Raw genomic sequence first — 21909 nt, 5'->3', positions numbered from 1 at the left:
AACTAACCTGAAATGGCAAAGCTCATTCGTGTGTCGGAGTCCGATTTCTGAGAAGGATTGGGAGTGGTTTAAATACATATATATATATATATATATAAAAAAAATATATATATATATATATATATATATATATATATATATATATATATATATATATATATATATATATATATTACCTACTGGCGGTCGCCAGTAGGTATATATAGTTAGGATTTTTTTCCTATGGGATTTTTGAAAATTCTATGTTGAATAACTTTGGCGTTTGAGGACGGAATTAGCTGAAATTTTCAGGAAAATGGAACATTTTGTTTTTGAGCAGCCCATGAAAATTTGGGGGGGTTTCGTCAAGTGGGGGCCGAGAAAAAAGGGGGGTCCCAAAACGCGTTTTTCCCATGCAATTTTCCATAGGGCGGTTGGACTCACTTTTAGCTCGAACGGCTGAATGGATTTCCACGAAACTTGGCAAAATTGTAGATATTGTTTGCCCGATGTGCCTTTGCTAGGTCTCAATATATGTGCTCCAGTGGATTTTGAGAAATTAACGTTCAAAAAAATATATATATCTGTGACAGCGTCCCGGTTAGCGCCCCGGTTCGCGTACCTGACGCGTAACGGAACTTTGCGAGGAGAAGCAGATTGGCTCTCCGGTGACTGTCAACATTCTAAACAGTCCGGTGCGGCCGCCATCTTGTCTCTCGGTAGGATCAAGAGACAAGAGGTGGAAATAAACGAAGGGGGAAATGAATAAAAGGGGGCAAGGTAGACCCCTCCTGACCCCCTAGGATTGATGTGGGGCCTATTGAAGGGCCCCGCGGGGCAAAAAAAAAAAAAAAAAATTTACATTAGATTTTTCGCGGTGGAAGCGTTACCCGGTACGCGAACCGGGTAGCTTACCGGAGAGCGAACCATGGGGAAAAATAGTGAAAAAAATTATATAATCATAATAATAAATAATAAAATAATCATTTTGAGTGATCAGAGGTAGGGTAGCTCTGAAAAGAGCTTTTGGGTTCTGTGGCTATTTTAGGTACCTACAAGTATGTCCCACACACACCCACACCCACACGCACACAACCCCACACCCCCACACCCACACACAAATTACTATGTAACACAAAAAAGTTGCACAGTATACTATAAGTCTGACTTTACATTATAATCAATTTGGTACTAGTTTATGATTTACATATAATAATGAATAATGTCTCGAACAATTTTTGATTATTAAATATAAATTTATTTTTCTGATTCTTTTTCAAAATTTAATAGAACGTCTAACATTTGACTGTCCGAAATGTCTTCTTTTTGACTGAACATAACTTCCAACATTTGAGTGTCAGAAACGTCCTCATATTGAATTAACAAATCCACAGATTCTACACATTGTAGAAGTTCATGGTCCCGTGATTCATCCATGAATTCCAAGTCAATGGGTTCAATGATTTCCTCATTGTTCATCTCTTGGACAATTTCAAAGGAAATGTTCTGTTCTCCTTCCATTTTTGTGCTGAAATTTGCATAAAAAAAATCAGTAGAAATATGGCACTGTTGGGTTTAAGTTCAGACAGGTAGTTTTGATTTTTTAATAGTGAAGTTTACTTTGGGCAATGTATGGTAACAGGCAGGAAGTAGAAATATTAAAAAGTGCCTGTGAAGAAGTGTAAGTAAATTCATAATTATAGCAGAAAAGCCTAAGTCAATCTATAAATATAACAGAGGAGCCTATCTCTATCTATAACTATAGCAGAGGGACAGTAAATAACTATCAGAAAATGTTTTTAATAAATAACTTAGAGTGCCCCTTACAAATTATCAACTTACTTTATAGAGAGGTGAAGAAGACAAAAAGCGTACCGGGGAGCGTACTTTGGTGAAAAATAGTGAAAAAAGTTAGAAAAAGATAATCATTTGGAGTGATCAGAGGTAGGGTAGCTCTGAAAAGAGCTTTTGGGTTCTGTGGCTGATTTAGGTACCTACAAGTAGGTACCAATGCACAGTCTTAAATTCAGGATGAAAATTCTGTTCCCCTCATCTGAGAAGTGCACTCCATCTCCTCTGTAGATATCTTGCATGTAGTAACGCAAGGTATTGTTGTAGATGGAGCCCATTCCATGGTCTCTCATGTAAGCTGAAACAGACTTATTTACATGCTTCCTCGATTTCTCAATTTGTGGACAAAATTGGTTGGACCACCTCCATTTCTGTCTTTGGCATATATTTGAATATACCAAGGCAGTTTGAGGAAAAAGTGCCATCAATTGCTCAAAGGTGTCCTTTAAAAGCATTTCCAGACCTACCCCAGTCAAAGTGCCCAAATCATTTCCTCCACAGTGCACAATTAACAGGTCAGGGTGTGGCAAATGCAAAAAGGTTTTCACCAATGGTATCAATTGGTGACATCTCAATCCTCTGTGGCCAATCCAGTTGATTTCCACATTTTGTAAATTGAGGTTGTGTAAATTTCTGTTATCAGTATACCTTTGAGCCCAGTGGATGTAACTATGTCCAATAATACAGACAGAAAACATGGTGAGAGGAGGTTCTGCTGCAGTCAGATGAAGTGTGGGAATGAAATGGCAGTTGAAACAGTAGGAGTTTGTAATGAAAAAAACTGTGGAGTTTCAGTGCTAATGATTCAGTAGCAGTGATTGGTGGATTTTGATTGCTGAAAACAGAAAGTTAGGGTGCATGGATGAGTTCTTTGAAAGATGTAATTTGAATGGTTAAGAAAAAATCATTTTAAGAAAGATTGCACTGGATACGCAGGTGTACTGAGAGTTCAGAGTTCAATTGAAACATTGTTGTGTGAACTTGTAAACATGAGAGGTCTTTCAGGAGGTAGTTGCTATGGAAAAAAGGCAGAAAGGGCAGAGGGGGGAAGGGTGTTGATTTGAAAAGTGAGGGAAGAGTTTTGATTGGGTGACATGAGAGATATGTGTGATGAATTACAGCATTTCTGTGCCTTTGTTGGTTGCAGCCTCTGGAGTGCATACCCTTTGCTCTGCTAAAGAAAAATTGGTGTGTGTCTGAGACTGTTTTGAAACTCAAAAAGTATTTGCTAAGGTGAGAAAAGATTCATTTAATGTAGATAGAGACTAGTATGCTTTAGGGAGAAAATTAGGAAGAAAGTTGTGTATTTAAAATGTTGCTTTGTGTCAAGTGTTTTAGAAATAGATTTTGTTTCTTTGAGAAATTGTAATTGGAGATAATGTGAAGTATTAATACTGACAGGGTGTGCTTGTACATAGGAGCTGTGCTGTGTTTTCAAATTATGACTTGAAAATCTTTTTTGAGGAAAAGGAATGATTTTTAAATTTATGACAAGGAAAAAATGGTGTTTGCTTCTTTAAACAAATATTTCACTTGCCCTATGAATCTGGGTTAATAATTTACTTATTTGATGTGTTTAAAAACGTTTCTTAAAGTCATTTAGGTTTCATGATATGTATTGCAAGAGTTTCATAGCCAGCATGGGGCATATTTAGAAGGACTTTGAGCCACTTTCACGTTATTTTCCTCATGTTAAAAGTGACGCAAAAGTGGTGCAAGGGCCTTGTAAATACGCTCTCATGTTTGAGCCACTTTCACGTTATTTTCCCCATGTTAAAAGTGACGCAAAAGTGATGCAAGGGCCTTGTAAAATATGCCCTTATGTGTGTTAGAGCATTTTAAGTCACTTCCCCATGAATCTGGGTGAATAATTTGCTTACTTGATGTGTTTAAAAACGTTTCTTGAAGTCATTTAGGTTTCTTGATATGTACTGCTAGAGTTTCATAGCCAACATGGGCCATATTTACAAGGCCTTTGAACCACGCTCACGTTATTTTCCCCATGTTAAAAGTGACGCAAAAGTGAAGCGAACCCAAAAAAAAAATTTGCAAGAGTGCTAAACATTTTAGCATTTTTTTATAAATGGGAGGTAGTTCTGAAAAGAACTTTTTTTATTGTTTTTGTTGTTTTATATTTTTTTTATTATTTTTCTGAACATTTTTTGTATTTTTTTGTGTTTTTGGTACAATTTTAATTTTTTTGTGGTTTTTTTGAGGGGGAACAACGAAAAACAGGCATTAGAAAGGGCTCAACAGGAGCAAATTTTTTTTATTTTTTGGGGCGTTTTGAGCACTTGTGGTTTTCAAATGCTCTGTTTATCAAATTGATACTCATATTTGCACATGAGAGTAGGTCACCACAATAAAGGCACACTATCTTCATGTGCACAAAATTCTGTTGGATGTTTGGGACCGTTTCCCTCGCCTCTGGTCCCGACAGAGTTACCTGTGCCGATGTACTGGCCACAGGAGTTGGTGGGTTGTCTTGGAGGTGACGCATCTCTGCAAGGCTGTAATTCAGTGGATGCCACCTCTGCATATGACGGTGCATAGTATAGTTACCATAACTATACTTTTTGTCTGTACCTCTAGATAAAACATCTTTACAAATGAGGCATGTCACATGTCGGGCATTCACTTTTTTTTGGCCTCGAGGAAAAGAATAAAACTGCCAAATAAAACTGTCTTTGTGGTGGGATTTCCGGGGCTCTTCACGTAAGAACTGCCTCGGCTCTACTTCCTCTTCCTCTTCTTCTTCCTCTTCCTCCTCTGGGTTGGGAAGGAACTGTGGAGGTGGTCCTTCCTTCCTAGGTGGTTGTGGTGGTGGTGGGGGTCCACCAGCTGCAGCTACTACAGATGCCATTATTTTAATAAGCAAAAACAGGTCTTCCTCTCACAAAGATGAAAGTCAGAGTGAGGAAAGAAGGAGGGGTTTTCATCATTTGGGAAAAAAAAGTTCTAAACCAATGAAAAGTGTTATTTACAGGTCACATGACCTGTTACGCTTACGTTACGCGTCCCGCTCCGCACCCGTAGCACTTCCGGTAAGCTGCGATTCGCGCCTCTTTCGCGCACCGGAGCACTTCCGAGTGCGCGAACGCGGCGCGTCATAAGACGCATTACGCGGCAACGCGATACGTCGCGCTTACGCGACGTGCCCCGGATCGCTTCCGGGGAGCTGCGCTTCGCGCCTCGGTTCGCGCTCCGGAACACTTCCGGGTGCGCTAACGCGGCGCGTCATAAGACGCATTACGCGGCAACGCGATACGTCTAACGCGGCAGTTGCGCTAACGGAACGTTTACCGGTTCGCGGACCGGGTCGCGGCACCAAATTGAGCTAACGGGAAGCTACCCGGTGCGCGGACCGGTAGCGAAACAAAAAAAATAAATAAAAAAAATATATATATACATAAAAAAATTATATTAAATACATATAAAATATATTTTTCCTTTAAAAAAAGAATACATTTAACAGCTTTTAATATTTGCTATTAAAAAACCATTGAAATTCACTGAAAAAAACATAGGTTATAGACCATATATAGTTAGGAATTAGCATTTACAAAACCTTGAAAATTCACTGAAAAAACCATAGGTTATACACCATATATAGTTAGGAATTAGCATTTACAAAACCTTATTTTACTCACACAAAACCATTGAAATTCGCATATATAGTTAGTTGCACTAACTATATATCGCGCACCCGCAATCCACTGCTGATCATGTCACATATTACATCATTCATGACATGGTCAGTGACATCACTGATGACATCACTGATGACATCTCAAATGACATCACTGATGACATCACTGATGACATCTCAAATGACATCACTGATGACATCACTGATGACTACATCCAGTGACTGTATGTTTCTGTAAAGTTAAAATATGTCTTACATATTGAAGAATGAGTGGCTTTATAAGTGTCTGGATGAAGGATTTAGTAGGTGCATGACTGACTGTATGATTGAGAGATTAAATGTGTCTCACTGAGTGCATAGGTTAGTGACTAAACTATGTGAATGTGTGCATCAGTATGTCTGTTGTTCTGTAAACTGCTGCATGTGTTAATCATTAGCTATATGATTAACTATATGGGTTATTGATTGGTTGCCCAAGTATTTGTATGGGAGACTGAGAGTGTGTATGGGTGGCTGGGAGGTGTATGACTCTGTGCATAGATGTGTGAGCAGTTGATTCACTAGATGTATGGGTTCAAAAGTGCATGTGGAAACATCTGTATGGGCGGTTGACTGTGTGCATCAGTGTATTGGTGAGTGAATGGATATCTCAGTGCTACATGTCAAAGTAAGTACATATGTAAAACACAGTACATGTGAGAGTTGACAAATATAAATAAATGTGCATAACAGCCAGTGAATGTGTGAGTGGCTGTATGGATCATTGTGAACTTGTATCCAGGATTATATAAGAGAGTAAATATGTGTTAGTATATGTTTGAATAAGTAAGGTGTGTATAACTGTATAGTTGAGAAAATGGAGGTGTGATTGATTCTTTGCATGACTGACTAGGTGTGTGTGTAACTTCATGGATGAGTGACAGTCTGTGAGTGTCTGTTTACACTGAGTGTATCTAAGGTTATATTAGAGTCTGAAGAGGTTCATCGCATTATCACATGAATGATGTCATCAGTGATGTGATCAGTAATGTCAAATGAGATGTCATCAGTGATGTCATTTGAGATGTCATCAGTGATGTCATCAGTGATGTCATTTGAGATGTCATCAGTGATGTCATCAGTGATGTCACTGACCATGTCATGAATGATGTAATATGTGACATGATCAGCAGTGGATTGCGGGTGCGCGATATATAGTTAGTGCAACTAACTATATATGCGAATTTCAATGGTTTTGTGTGAGTAAAATAAGGTTTTGTAAATGCTAATTCCTAACTATATATGGTGTATAACCTATGGTTTTTTCAGTGAATTTTCAAGGTTTTGTAAATGCTAATTCCTAACTATATATGGTCTATAACCTATGGTTTTTTCAGTGAATATATATATATATATATATATATATATATATATATATATATATATATATATATATATATATATATATATATATATATATATATATATATATATATATATATCCTGCAAAAACCATATGCTTCTGGGGCGTTATAGTTAGCTGGACATTTAACTCGTACAAAACCATTGAAATTCCCCCGTTATAGTTAGTTCAGCTAACTATAACTCGTGCGCCCGCAATGCACTGCTGATGACGTCATATTACATCACTCATGGCATGGTCAGTGACGTCACTCATGACATCACTGATGACATCTCAAATGACATCACTGATGACATCACAGATGACATCATCCAGTGAATGTGTGTTTTTCTGAAAATTAAATTTGTTTTATATATGTATATCTCAAGGTCGATGGAAGAATAAATGGGTATATGAGTGTCTAAATGGATGATTTTTTTGTAAAATTTATTGTATAACAGACTGATTACATGTATCTTAGTGAATACATGGGTTAGTGAGTAATGTTTAAATAAGTAAATATCTGTATCAGTCTCTCACTTTGTGTATAAGTGGCTGCATGGGTTGGTGAGTAGCTACATGAGTGTCTATATGGGTTATTACTTGTTTTTTCAAGTATCAGTATGAGTGTCTGAGTGTCTGTATGGTTCAGTGGGGGGTATTATTTAGTGCATACATACATGAATGAGTGAGTCACTGTGTGTATGTGTTGAAGACAGTATGTGTGCAGGACTGTATGTGTGGATGAGTGTGTGTATGGGTGTGCTAGTGAGTGAATGACTGTTTCAATAGTGTCTTTATAAGTAATTACATATATTTTAAACTAGTATATGTGAGTATTGGTGTATATAAGTTAGTATATATGAGAGTGAGAGATTGAAAGAGTTCCTGTATGAATAAGTATGTGTTTCTATAAGTGATTGTTCAAAAGAGTAAGTATGTGTAAGTTTCAGTAGAAGTAAGTGTGGTGGTGTGTGTATAACTGTATATGCAAGTAAATGGATGTTTTATTCTTTATTAGCATGAGTGACTATGTACGTGAGTAACTCTATGGATGGGTGGCGGTGTGTAACAGGATGTATAGGTGTAGGAATACATACGATGAGTAAGTACATGTATGATTGACTATATAGGACTGTTGGTGAATGAGTGTATGTGTATGTAGATCTTAGAATTACTGAATCGGTTGTTTTTACTGGTTTTGGTATGTCCATTGTTTTGAAAATCTTAGTTTCTATTTTTGTATGTGTGTAGCAAAGGTTATATTTGGGTGACGGGGGGGCTCTCCTTTACCAGCCTGCATTGCTTACTTGCCCCTGGTTGTAACCATTGATGGAGGTCTGCCACTCTATCACAAGGATGATGTTATCAGTGATGTCATCAGTGATGTCATTTGAGATGTCATCAGTGATGTCATGCGTGATGTCACAGACCATGGCATGAGTGATGTAATATGTGACATCATCAGCAGTGCATTGCGGGCACGCAAGTTATAGTTAGCTGAACTAACTATAAAGGGGGAGTTTCAATGGTTTTGTATGAGTGAAATGTCCAGCTAACTATAACGCCCATGAAACCTATGGTTTTTTCAGTGAATTTCAAATGTTTTTAAATGATAATTTCTAACTGTAACGTGACTGAAACCTATGGTTTTTAAGTGAATTTCAAAGGTTTTTTAAATGCTAGTTTCTAACTATGCCTACAGAGGTAGGACATGTGAAGAAAGAAGAAAAAACGCACCGGAAAAAAAAAAGAAATGCAGAAAGAAGCTGTGTTGCAAAAATCATCCTGTACCCTCAAGTTTTTCAGAAAGGTACTGGTGGTAACTGACTCTGACTAACCAGTCCTAGAGCCAGTGCTATGTTAAAAGTCACATAGAATACAGTGATACCACCTACATACACTAGGGAAAACTAAGCGTTGGGGTCTCCCTGTGATTAGCATGACCTCCTCTGTAAGCCCCTAGTATATAATGGGCAGGGGATTAAAACTACCTCTTAATACGTGCCACAGGGCATGTTTACACACGTCACCTCAGGCCCTGCCCCCTCCCTTCCCCACTGTGTAAACGCGCCCTGTGTTCATTATAATTTAGTAGATTAAATCCCCTTGAATAATGAGGGTACCTAGGGTCCAACTAGCTCACTAAGTATCTCCAGTAAGCGCCACAGAGATGCATTGCAGAGACGTGTAAAAAGTGTAATGGCCTGGACCACCTCTCTGCAACGCAGCGCAGTGGCACTTACTGGAAGCACCAGATAGGCTACATAGCCCCTAGGGTCCCTCAGGTTTGAAGGGGAATTATTTCCCCAACTTAAAACGTGCAACAGGGCGTGTTTTCACATATCACCTCAGGCCCCGTCCCCTCCCTTCGCCACTGTGTAAACAAGCCTTGTGGTCGTTTTAAGTTGGGAGATTAAGTCCCCTTAAATCCTGAGGGTCCCTAGGGGTAAATTAGCCCACTAGATACGTCCACTAACCGCCATTGCAGAGAGGTGTAAAAAGGGACACAGCCTGCACCACCTCTCTGTAATGCAGCACAGTGGCGCTTACTGGAAGCACCTGGTGGGCTTGCTGACCCCAGGGTCCCTCAGGATTGAAGGGGAATTATTTCCCCAACTTAAAACGCGCCATAGTATGTGTTTGCACACGTCACCTCAGGCCCCGTCCCCTCCCTTCACCACTGTGTAAATGCGCCCTGTGGCCGTTCTAATTTGAGAGATTAAGTCCCCTTGAATCCTAAGGGTCTCTAGGGTCAAACTAGCCCACTAGGTACCTCCAGTAAGCACCACAGAACTGTGTTGCAGAGGGGTGTACAAAGGGGCGGGACCTCTGAACACCTGTCTGCAACGCAGCTCCCTGGCGCATACTGGAGATACCTGTTGGGCTAGTTGGCCCTCAGGGACCCTCAGTATTGAAAGAGAATTAATTCCCAAACTTACAACTCGTCACATGGCACGTTTGCACCATGGTGAAGGAAGGGGGCGTGTCCTGAGGTGACATATCTGCAAATACGCCCTGTGGCGCGTTTTAAGTTGGAGAATTAATTCCTCCTCAATCCTGAGATTCCCTGTGGGCCAACTAGACCACCAGGTACTTCCAGTATGCACCAGAGAGCTGCGTTGCAGAGAGGTGTTCGGAGGCCATGCCCCTTTTTACAACACTCTGCAATGCAGCTCCGTGGTGCTTACTGGAGGTACCTGGTGAGCTAGTTGGCCCCCAGGTACCCTCAGGATTGAAGAGGAATTAATTCCCCAACATAAACATCGCCACAGGGTGTGTTTGCACACATGTCAACTCTGGCCCCGCCCCCTCCCTTCACCACTGCAAAGTTGGGGGATTAACTCCCCTTGAATCCTGAGGGTCCCTGGGGTGCAACTAGCCCACCAGCTACCTCCACTGAGCGCCACAGAGCTGCGGTGCAGAGAGGTGTAAAAAGGGGCATGGCCTCAGAACACCTCTCTGTAAAGCAGCCCCCGGTACATACTGGAGGTACCATGTGGGCTAGTTGGCCCCCAGGGACCCCAGTATTCTAGGGGAATTCGTTCCCCATCTGCAAACACACCAGGGGGCGCATTTGCAGAGGGCTGAAAGGAGGGGCCGTGGCTTCCGGCGCAATGCTGGTCTTTTTTTTTTTTTTAAGAAGGGGTTCTGCATATCCCCCGTTTTGTTTTCTAATTTTTTGGCCCTGGAGACCCCATCCCCAGGGCCTGCCCCCTATATTTATTTAAAAAATAAAAAAATGGGAAGGGGCCGCGTGGCCCCACTCCCGGGGCCTTAATCGGCCCTGGGGACCCCGTCCCCCAGGACATTGCCTTTTCTTAATACTTATTTTTTGGGAGGGGGGCTGAGTTACCCCCTCCTCTGGCCACTTATGGCCCCAGAACCCCATCCCTCGGGGCCGGCCTTTCTATTTTATTTTATTTTTTTAATTTTGGGGAGGGGGGCCGCATGGCCTCCCTCTCGGGCCACTTGTAGCCCAGGGGACCCCATTCCCCGGGGCTGGCCCTCTCCGTTGGGGACCGTCGGGGGGTCCCCAATCCTCACAGGGTCCCGCCAGCTCCCTGCGTCCCTTGAGATCCGTCATTGCTTTTCCACATGAGGAGCTGCTAACTCAGCTCACTGTGTCTAAAAGCAATTTGGTTTGAATTTTGAAGGAGAGAGCAGATTTCCCTGCTCTCTCTTTCAAAATTCTAACCAAGTTTGCTATGGTAGGGCGGGAGCCGCGAGGCTCCCGCCCTGCCATAGCAAACTACGGTGTCCCGGGGATGGGCACCCCGGGAAACTAAAGGAGCCGGCCCTGGGTGGTTGCGGTGCCGTGGGCCATCGAGGGCTCCAGGAGGGGGGGCCCCCCTCCCAACATGAACAAAGCCCCGGGGGTTGGTGGTCCCCGGGGCTGGGGAGTCAGTCACGGACCCCCCAATTATAAAACTTAGTGCCTCGGGGAGGTGGCGGACCCCAGGGTTTGTGGGGGGCTTAACCCACCACACAGGATTCTTAATGTTATAATTAAAGCCCCATGGGGTGGAGGTCCCCGGGTGCTGGGGGAGCTCTGAGCCCCCCACATATTTTTTAAAAGCCCCAGGAGGTGGTGATCCTTGTGGCTTGGGGGGGCCTCTGAGCCCCTCTACCCATTATATTCCAAAGCCCTGGGGGTGGCAGTCCCTGGGGCTGGGAGGGCTGAAAGCCCCGCACACATTTTAAAAAATCCACGGGGTGGCGGTCCCCGGGGCCTTCACATTACTAATATTGCCCCCGGGATTTGGCCCCGCGGGCTAATTACCAAGGAAGCGCGGGAGTCCGCGCTTCATTTCTTTTTATCAGCAGGATCCGTGCACACTGCGCAGTTTTTGCTGATTTTTAAAAAAAAGAAAAATTTGTGGGGGGCCCTGGGGGTCCATGTGGGACCCCCTAAGCGGGTCTAGGGGGTCAGGGTATTTCAACCCTGCCCCCTTTTTGCATTTTGCGCATTTGTTTTACTGTTTTCTTGTGCCTCGGTTCTACAAGCTTGTCATCTTTATTTATTTTATTTATTTTTTTGCAATTTTTAAAGCGCAAACAAATACCCATACGGGTGTCTCGGCGCTATAATTCATATAAATCACTTATGTTTAACGGGGGAGTTAGCAGATGGAAAATAGCCATGTCTTGAGGCTTTTACGAAATTTTAGAAGCGTGGGGGCGGTTTTAATATGGAGAGGTAAAGTATTCCACAGTTTAGCTGTAGCAATAGTGAAGCATCTATCTCCCCAGTTGACCCTTTTTGTCCGGGGGACTTTCAACATGAAGGCTGAAGACGATCGTAGAATCCTATGTTGTTCAACTGGACGGAGAGCTTCTTTTAAAAACTGTGGCCCTACATTGTTCAGGGTTTTATAAGCTATACACATAGCTTTAAATTTAATTCGGCTCCTGATAGGGAGCCAATGAAGTTTTCTAATGTGCGGGGAAATGGATGTGAATTTAGGAATAGATAGTAGAGTTCTAGCTGCAGCATTTTGTACTGTTTGTAGTTTGTTGAGAACCCCTTCCTGCGCATTCAGAAGAAGTGAATTGCAGTAATCGGTTCTTGAAAACACTAAGGTGCTGATGAGTGTTTTGCCAGCTGATTGTGGTAAGTAAGGAAGCAGTTTTTTTATTTTTTTGAGGGTGTAGAAAGCAGATGAAACAACGGCATTGGCGTGGTGGTGAAAAGTCAGCTTATTGTCAAAGATGACCCCCAGATTGCGGACCTTTACCACCGGCTGGGGGGGGGGGGCCCCAAGTGAGGTGGCCACCACTGAGGGGACCATGCTGGACGTAGGCTCCCGAATGTCATCACCTCCGTTTTTTCGGAGTTAAGCTTGAGGCAGTTTGATGACATCCAAGAGCCTATCGCCTTCATTCCCTCCTGAAAGTTGGCTGCAACGGATGCTCCGTTGTTGTGCACCGATAATACTAGTTGGGTATCATCGGCGTACGTAGTGAGGGCGATTCCGTAAGATTTTATCACCCTCGCCAAGTCCGACGCATAGATATTAAACAGCGTCGGACTTAGCGAAGAGCCCTGAGGAACACCGCATGGGAGGGAGAAGGTCTGGGAGGTGAAATTGCCCATCTTGATGGTCTGAGGGCGGTTAGCTAGGAATGAGGCAATCAGATCTTTAGCTTTGCCTCTTATTCCTAGAGCTGAGACACGGTCGATCAGAGTGACATGATCGACCGTGTCAAATGCGGCAGAAAGGTCCAAAAGTATTAGGACTGCCGCTCCTCCCATGTCCATGGTTGCTCTGATTTCATCTGCGGCCTTTAGTAGTGCTGTCTCCGTCCCATGCCCCTGTCTAAAACCAAACTGGGACTCATCAAGAAGGTTGTTATCATTGATGAATTTCAAAAGTTGGATGTTCATAGACTTTTCAAAAATTTTGGCTGGGAAAGGGAGACAGGCGATGGGGCTGTAGCTAGCGGGAAGTAAAGGGTCCAAGGTAGGCTTTTTTAGAAGGGGCTTAATGATAGCCTCCTTCCAGACTGAGGGATATATGCCAGATGCAAACATGGCGTTACAGATGGTAGTCAAAGCAGGAGAGATTGCATCAGGGATGCGGTTTAAAATAGCAGGAGGGCAAGGGTCAAGTGGGGATCCGGATTTTATGCTGGATACCAGGCGTTGAGTATAATCCTGATCGATGGTGTCAAAGGATAATAGGGTGGGCGAGGTATTAGTGGGGAGTGCCTCAGTAAGGGGAGCGGGGGCGGAATGCTTAAAGGTGAGGAAAATGGATCTAACTTTTTCCTCAAAAAAGTTGGCCAGAGCATCCACTAGTGACTGAGAGCCTTCCAAGCGCGGGGGAGGGGGGTTGGACAAAGTGGTGACCACCCGATATAATTCTCCTACTGAGTTTTCCGCATGCTCGATTTGAGAAATGTAATAGCGACTTTTTTCAGCAACTATGAGTCTTTTATAGATGGCCAGGGCGTTTTTATAGGTCGTTTTATCTGCAGGACTATAATTGCGGCGCCAATGCCTTTCAAGATTCCTGCAGTGTTGTTTCTGCATCCATAGGGTTTCATTGAACCATGGGGCTGATGGTATTTTCCTATTCCGATAGGAGGTTTTGATGGGGGCCAGCTGATTACAGGCCCTGTTTAAGTTACTCAGGTAGATGGAAGACGCTATAGTTGGGTCATGCTCATAAGGATTGTGATTTTCTTGCATCATCTCGGCTAGGTGAGCTAGATTGATATTTTTCCAATCTCTATATGAATATTGAGCGGGGGCTGTGAATGTGGGTTTTGTAGGATTAGTTTCTACCGTAAAGAGAATCGCTGCATGGTCTGTCCAAATGAGAGGGATAATTTGGGTAACAGTTACTAAGGGACTGTTGGTAAACAGACCATCTAGTGTGTGGCCTGCCTGGTGCGTGGGAGAAGTTATCAGTTGGGTCAGGCCAGCAGCTGCTAGGTCTGTTAGTAGCTGTGAGGTATCGTGGTTGTTAAGAGCTTCAAGGTGAAAATTAAAGTCACCTAGTAATGTAAAATGAGTGGAATCTGCAGCTGCTTCTATTAAGTTGCCTATATTGGCTAGGAACTTGGCTCTTGAGCCAGGCGGGCGATAAATTAACATGCCCTTAAAGGAAGATTTAGTCGAGAGGCATAGTGAAAATAGGAGAGATTCGTATTCGGGACAGGCTAGGTGTTTGGTTGTAAGTTTAAAGTGGTCTTTATAAATTATCGCAATACCACCGCCCTTCTTTATTGGCCTATCCAGTTTACATACGTTGAAGTTAGCGGGGGTGGCTGCTCTAAAGTCAGGTCCGGAGGCTTCATCACCCCAGGTCTCTGTAATGAACAGGAGATCCAGTTTGTACGCATCGATCAGATCTGCGATTTCTAATTTGTGTTTGGGGAGCGATCTGGCATTTATTAGCGCTGCTTGGACCAGTAAAGGGTTAACTATACCGGGTTTCAAGGATGTTTTAATGCATGTTGGACATCGGATTGGGCCTAGGATGGGGTTGGAATATCCTAGGTGAGGAAGAACATGGGGTAGAGCTGCATTGTACCTAAGTTCTAGTAAATCAGCAGTTGAGTATTTTAGTCTCACCGTATTCGTAGGTGGTCTTGCTAGTTGTGCAGCAGGGGGGGTGGCCCCTGGCCCGTCCTCGGCGCGGACGAGCGCAGACGAGCTTGCCTTATGCGCGCCTTCGGCGCGCATTCGGCGCGCCCGCTGCGCTCGTCCGCTGCGCTTCCGGTCACAACACATGATTTATTGCCCTGCGTGTGCCATGGGAGGGGGTGTGGTCAGCGCGTGTGGGCGTGTCCGCAGGATGAGGAAGGCGGCGTTGCCCTGGCAGCGGTGTACCGCGTCAGCCCTAATTCGGCTGGCCGGTCTGTTGTTCCTCGAGTGAATGAGGGGAATTTAGCAGGTAAAATCAAGTACATGGAGTAAAAACAGTGCTAACTCCCGGCTTCCGCCTCAGGAGTGATTTCTAAGAGCGCTCGCTCGAGGTCAGCGCTCGCTCTAATATTCAGGTAAAATCAATATTCAGGTAAATCAAATACACAGTAAAACAGTGCTAACTCCCGGCTTTCCGCCTCAGGAGTGAATTCTAAGAACGCTCGCTCGTAGTCAGCGCTCGCTCTAATAGTCAAAGGGGGCGTGGTCAGCGCGTGTGGGCGTGTCCGCAGGATGAGGAAGGCGGCGTTGCCCTGGCAGCGGTGTACCGCATCAGCCCTAATTCGGCTGGCCGGTCTGTTGTTCCTCGAGTGAATGAGGGGAATTTAGCAGGTAAAATCAAGTACACGGAGTAAAAACAGTGCTAACTCCCGGCTTCCGCCTCAGGAGTGATTTCTAAGAGCGCTCGCTCGAGGTCAGTGCTCGCTCTAATATTCAGGTAAAATCAATATTCAGGTAAATCAAATACACAGTAAAACAGTGCTAACTCCCGGCTTTCCGCCTCAGGAGTGAATTCTAAGAACGCTCGCTCGTAGTCAGCGCTCGCTCTAATAGTCAAAGGGGGCGTGGTCAGCGCGTGTGGGCGTGTCCGCAGGATGAGGAAGGCGGCGTTGCCCTGGCAGCGGTGTACCGCGTCAGCCCTAATTCGGCTGGCCGGTCTGTTGTTCCTCGAGTGAATGAGGGGAATTTAGCAGGTAAAATCAAGTACACGGAGTAAAAACAGTGCTAACTCCCGGCTTCCGCCTCAGGAGTGATTTCTAAGAGCGCTCGCTCGAGGTCACCGCTCGCTCTAATATTCAGGTAAATATTACGGGATGGTGCGCGGATCCTGAGCGGCCATAGATATATATGTGATTTTACTTTTGATTTTCTCAGCAACTACTGAACGGATTTACACTATTTAACAAAAAAGGCACAAGTCTGAACCAAGGACTACCTCTTTGCCAAATTCTGTTCACCAGTTCGGGCTGAAGCTGTGGCTAAAGGTTCCTGCGGCAAATTGCATGGGGAAAACACATTTTGAGACCCACCTTTTTTCTCGGCCCCCGCTTGACAAATCACCCCGAGACTTCTAGGATAGGAGCGGACCGGAGCAGGCCATGAGTTTTGAAAATTTCGCAAAGATTCGTCGACCAGCGCCAAAGTTATTGGAAATACAATATTGCGGATTTCTTATGGAAAATAGGCCCTAACTATAACTACCTACTGGCGACCGCCAGTAGGTAATATCTATAGCTATATCTATATCTATATCTATATATATACATATATATATTCACTGAAAAAACCATAGGTTATAGACCATATATAGTTAGGAATTAGCATTTACAAAACCTTGAAAATTCACTGAAAAAACCATAGGTTATAGACCATATATAGTTAGGAATTAGCATTTAAAAAACCTTATTTTACTCACACAAAACCATTGAAATTCCATATATAGTTAGTTGCACTAACTATATATCGCGCACCCGCAATCCACTGCTGATGATGTCACATATTACATCATTCATGACATGGTCAGTGACATCACTGATGACATCACTGATGACATCTCAAATGACATCACTGATGACATCATCCAGTGACTGTGTGTTTCTGAAAAGTTTAAATATGTTTTACATATTGAAGAACGAGTAGATGTAGAAGTGTCTGGATGAAGGATTTAGTAGGTGCGTGACTGACTGTATGAGTGAGTGATTAAATGTGTCTCACTGAGTGCATGGGTTAGTGACTAAACTGTCTTAATTTGTGCATCATTATGTCTGTTGTTCTGTAAACTGCTGCATGTGTTGGTCAGTAGCTATATGATTAACTATATGGGTTATTGATTGATTGCCCAAGTATTTGTATGGGAGACTGAGTGTGTGTGTGGCTGGCTGGGAGGTGTGTGACTCTGTGCAGATCAATGTGTACTTGTATCAATGATTGTATAAGAGAGTAAGTATGTGTTAGTATATGTTTCAAAATGTAAGGTGCTCTATGTTTAACTGTATAGATTAGAAAATGGAAGTGTGATTGATTATTTACAGGACTGACTAGGTGTGTGAGTAACTCCATGGATGAGTGACAGAGTGTGAGAGTCTGTATAGGTGTATGAGTGCATATGATAGTGTTGTAAAGATGAGTGATTGTATGTATGAATGATTGTATGGGTAAATGAGTGAATGTGTGTGTAAACATAGGAATCACTGAGTGCGTATGTAGTAACTAGTATTGGTGTGTCAATGGTTTAAAAAATTATACTCTGTATTTAACACTGGGTATAACAGAGGTTATATTAAAGTGTGAGGAGATGCATTGTATTGTCACATGAATGATATCATCAGTGATGTGGTCATTGATGTCAAATGAGATGTCATCAGTGATGTCATTTGAGACGTCATCAGTGATGTCATTTGAGATGTTATCAGTGATGTCATTTGAGATGTCATCAGTGATGTCATCAGTGATGTCATTTGAGATGTCATCAGTGATGCCATCAGTGATGTCACTGACCATGTCATGAATGATGTAATATGTGACATCATCAGCAGTGGATTGCGGGTGCGCGATATATAGTTAGTGCAACTAACTATATATGGAATTTCAATGGTTTTGTGTGAGTAAAATAAGGTTTTTTAAATGCTAATTCCTAACTATATATGGTCTATAACCTATGGTTTTTTCAGTGAATTTTCAAGGTTTTGTAAATGCTAATTCCTAACTATATATGGTCTATAACCTATGGTTTTTTCAGTGAATTTCAATGGTTTTTTAATAGCAAACATCATAAGCTGTCGAATGTCAAGTACGTGGTAATGCACACTGATCTGCTTTGAATGGTGCCCCCCCCCCCTCATTTCTATTAGGAGTACTCTCTCTTTGCACATAGTGAAGGGTAGTTAACGCAGGCCTTTGCCCCCGTTGTAATACGTCGTGCCTGCTTCTCTCTCCATTTGATTGATTGTTATCCAAGTATTTACTGTTTTAGAATTGGTTCTCTTTGGTTCATTCTCTATTTACAAACAAACACAGAGTCGCAATACTCTGTTTAGTCTTTGCAGATAACGAAAAATCGTGTAAAAAAAAAAGAAAAGGAATCGAGCAAAATCAGTAGGCCACTAATGGGATCTCTTTTTGACCTCGCTAAAATAGAAACATTAGGAACAACCCCTCATGACAAATACAAAACTAGTGAGATGAACTGAACTCCACACAATGATGGCTGCAAAACAGCTCGGCTCCGCCACCCACCCCGCCCAAAATAACGATAAAGAGCGGCTGCCATGATTGGTTGCGGAATGGCCACGACGGAGCTACGAAATGGTGCTGCTCTCATGCTAACCCCAGCTTCAGTCTGAAACATCCAGAAACACTGTAGACTACCAATTCGATCAGTTCCGGTAGCGCCCCAATGTAACCCGGTAGAGAAGAACTAGCCCTCCCCTCTTTGACTGATGGTTCTTGTTGCCTGTCCCTTCTGTTGTCATTTAACGGAACTATTTAGCCTGCTGAAAGGGGTTGTGTTCCGACCGCTGGTTGGTGGAGACATTTTGACTCTATTCTGGACCTGCGTTGTCGCGTAATGCGTCATATGACGCGCCGCGTTAGCGCATCCGGAAGTCATCCGGGGCGCGCAGCGCGTAACGTAAGCATAACAAGTCATGTGACTTGTTAATAAAACTTTTCATTGGTTCATTTTACTTTTCTTATTCTAATGATGAAAGGCTTGGTCATATGACCTAAAAATTACGCTTTTTATTACTTCCGAACATTATTTTTTCTTAAATATATGTTATAATGTTCCAGGCTAATGTACTTTCCCGGAAAATTTACAACTGTCCTGCAAGTAAAATATATTCTTTTTTCGAGAAAAAGAGCGTTTCTTCGTCCGATGACGGAGCCGTTGAGCAAAAGAGGGTCGACCTGCTGTCTTAGTCGCCGATACGCCTGAATATGAGATTCTTATCGATCACTTTATGTTGCAGGAGTAGAAAACACAACAGCCCTTGACCATTTATCTTTACTGCGTTCCTTCGTATTATACCTTTTACCCTTCATGTAATTGGTCTGCTTTATTTCACTTGCCTTTTAATGATTCTAAAACAGTGACTATTATTAAAAACTTTACCAATGTATATACTACTACCATGTTTTCTTTTAAAAACCTTTATTGTGAAAATTTCATTATACAAATACGAGCCCATAACCACGTGGGCCGGCCACGGAGGAAACTGTAATCGTATATGATGAGTAGACATTTACACTGTAGAGGAACGTAACTGGCGGGCCATTAGGTTGCAAGAACTAAGGTGTCTAACAGTTACGGAATCGGTGGACGTACATTTTATAATTAAAATACGACAGGGCCAGTTACAATAAAATTATCTAGATATACATTTGCGGGCAAGTACCATGGGTGACGTTAATTCGAACTTTCAATAGTACAGTAATCAATAACACATCAGAACTTAATATCAATAGGGATGTCGAAATATTCAATCAATTCTCGTCCCCGCCCGCCATGTGCTTCAAAACTGCATACGTATCTCGTGATTTCAAGGTTCTGCAACCAGTACACAACAAGGAGTTACGAGTCCCATTTATTCCGGCGCCATTTTGGGCGAGGACGGGCAGGTCCAGGATATAGTCAAAATGTCTCTACCAACCATCGACTATGATGAAGTTCATATGCTGTATTTATTAGAGTAACACTCATCTGTCCACATGAAATTAATTTGCCACAATCTAAACATGTCATTTTAATCTTTCCAAAGTTCTTCTAAATATTTGGGACCGTTTCCCTTGCCTCTGATGCTGTCAGTGCCACTTCTTTGATGAATGTACTAGCAGGTCAGGGGTTCTCCTCCAAATCTCTCTTTTATGCAGCACTATAATTAATTGGTGCCACCTCTCCATATGACGATGCATGGTATAGTTACCATAACTATATTTTTTTTCGGTTCCTCTGGAGAGTTCATCGTGGCAGATGAAGCGTGTAACGTACCGGGCATTTACCTTTTTTTGCATGTACAGGAAAGGAAAAAAAAATCGAGCGTCCGAGTTCTAAGGTGTCCCAGGGCCATTTTAGTGGACCAGGCCCAAATCCAAAGAACAGGCCGCCATTTTGAGAGTCCTGTTGCAGCCGCCTGTCGCTGTAGCATCAAGAGCAGCCGAAACTCAGCTGAATGGCAACTGAAACGGTAAAGGGGCGCCCCACTACAGCAGACGAGCCTCCACCTAGGAAGGCCCGTTCACGCCGCCTCCCCCCCCCCCCTTCGGGCACCCCACGCCGTTATTCAGAGCAGTATTGTAGGATGGCCACACCAGTGCGGCAACTTGCTAGACATCACCTCGGTGGTAACCGAATCTCAGCGCCTTGTGGTGTCTTCTATTCAGAAAACATTGTTGTGCTGCCTTCGACCTATTCGCCGCAAGTGCGCACGCAACTCAGCTGCATAGCTTGCTAGACACCACCTCGGTGCTAACCGAATCTCAGCGCCTTGTGGTGTCTTCTATTCCAAAAATATTGTTGCGCTGCCTTTGGCCCCATTCGCACATCGGTTCGCTACTGCCGCCATCTCACAGGCTAATGGGGCGCCCCACGCCGAGTTTCAACATTGTAGGATGGCCACAGAAGTGCGACAACTTACTAGACACCACCTCGGTGCCATCCGGATCTTGGCGCGTTGTGCTGCCTTTGGCCTATTCGCACATCGGTCCGCTACTGACGCAAACTCACAGGCCAACGGGGCGCCCCACGCCGACTTTCAGCATTGTAGGATGGCCACACCAGTGCACCTTACTAGACACCACCTCGGTGCCATCCGGATCTTGGAATCTCAGCGCCTTGTGGTGTCTTCTATTCAGAAAATATTGTTGGGTGCCTTTGGCCCCATTCGCACATCGGTCCGCTACTGACGCCATCTCACAGGCTAATGGGGCGCCCCACGCCGAGTTTCAGCATTGTAGGATGACCACACCAGTACAGCAACTTGCTAGACATCACCTCGGTGCCATCCGGATCTCGGCGCCCCACTGCAGATGAAGTGCCTCTCAACTATGAAACCACCACGGTGACATCCGGATCTTGGCGCCTTGTGCTGGTTCCGGCCTATTCACACATCGGTCCGCTACTGACGCCATCTCACAGGCTAATGGGGCGCCCCACGCCGAGTTTCAGCATTGTAGGATGACCACACCAGTACAGCAACTTGCTAGACATCACCTCGGTGCCATCCGGATCTTGGCATCTCAACGCCTAGTGGTATCTTCCATACAGAAAATATTGTTGCGCTGCCTTTGGCCCCATTCGCACATCGGTCCGCTACTGACGCCATCTCACAGGCCAACGGGGCGCCCCACGCCGACTTTTACCATTGTAGGATGGCCACACCAGTACCACAACTTGCTAGACACCACCTCGGTGCCATCTGAATCTTGGCATCTCAGCGCCTTGTGGTGTCTTCTAGTCAGAAAATATTGTTGCGCTGCCTTTGGCCCCATTCGCACATCGGTCCGCTACTGACGCCATCTCACAGGCCAACGGGGTGCCCCACGCCGACATTCAACATTGTAGGATGGCCACACCAGTGCGGCAACTTACTAGACACCACCTCGGTGCCATCCGGA

Source organism: Lissotriton helveticus, chromosome 2_1 (genome assembly GCF_964261635.1).
Source record: "Lissotriton helveticus chromosome 2_1, aLisHel1.1, whole genome shotgun sequence".
Taxonomy (NCBI): domain Eukaryota; kingdom Metazoa; phylum Chordata; class Amphibia; order Caudata; family Salamandridae; genus Lissotriton; species Lissotriton helveticus.
Note: the sequence above shows the minus strand (reverse complement) of the source record.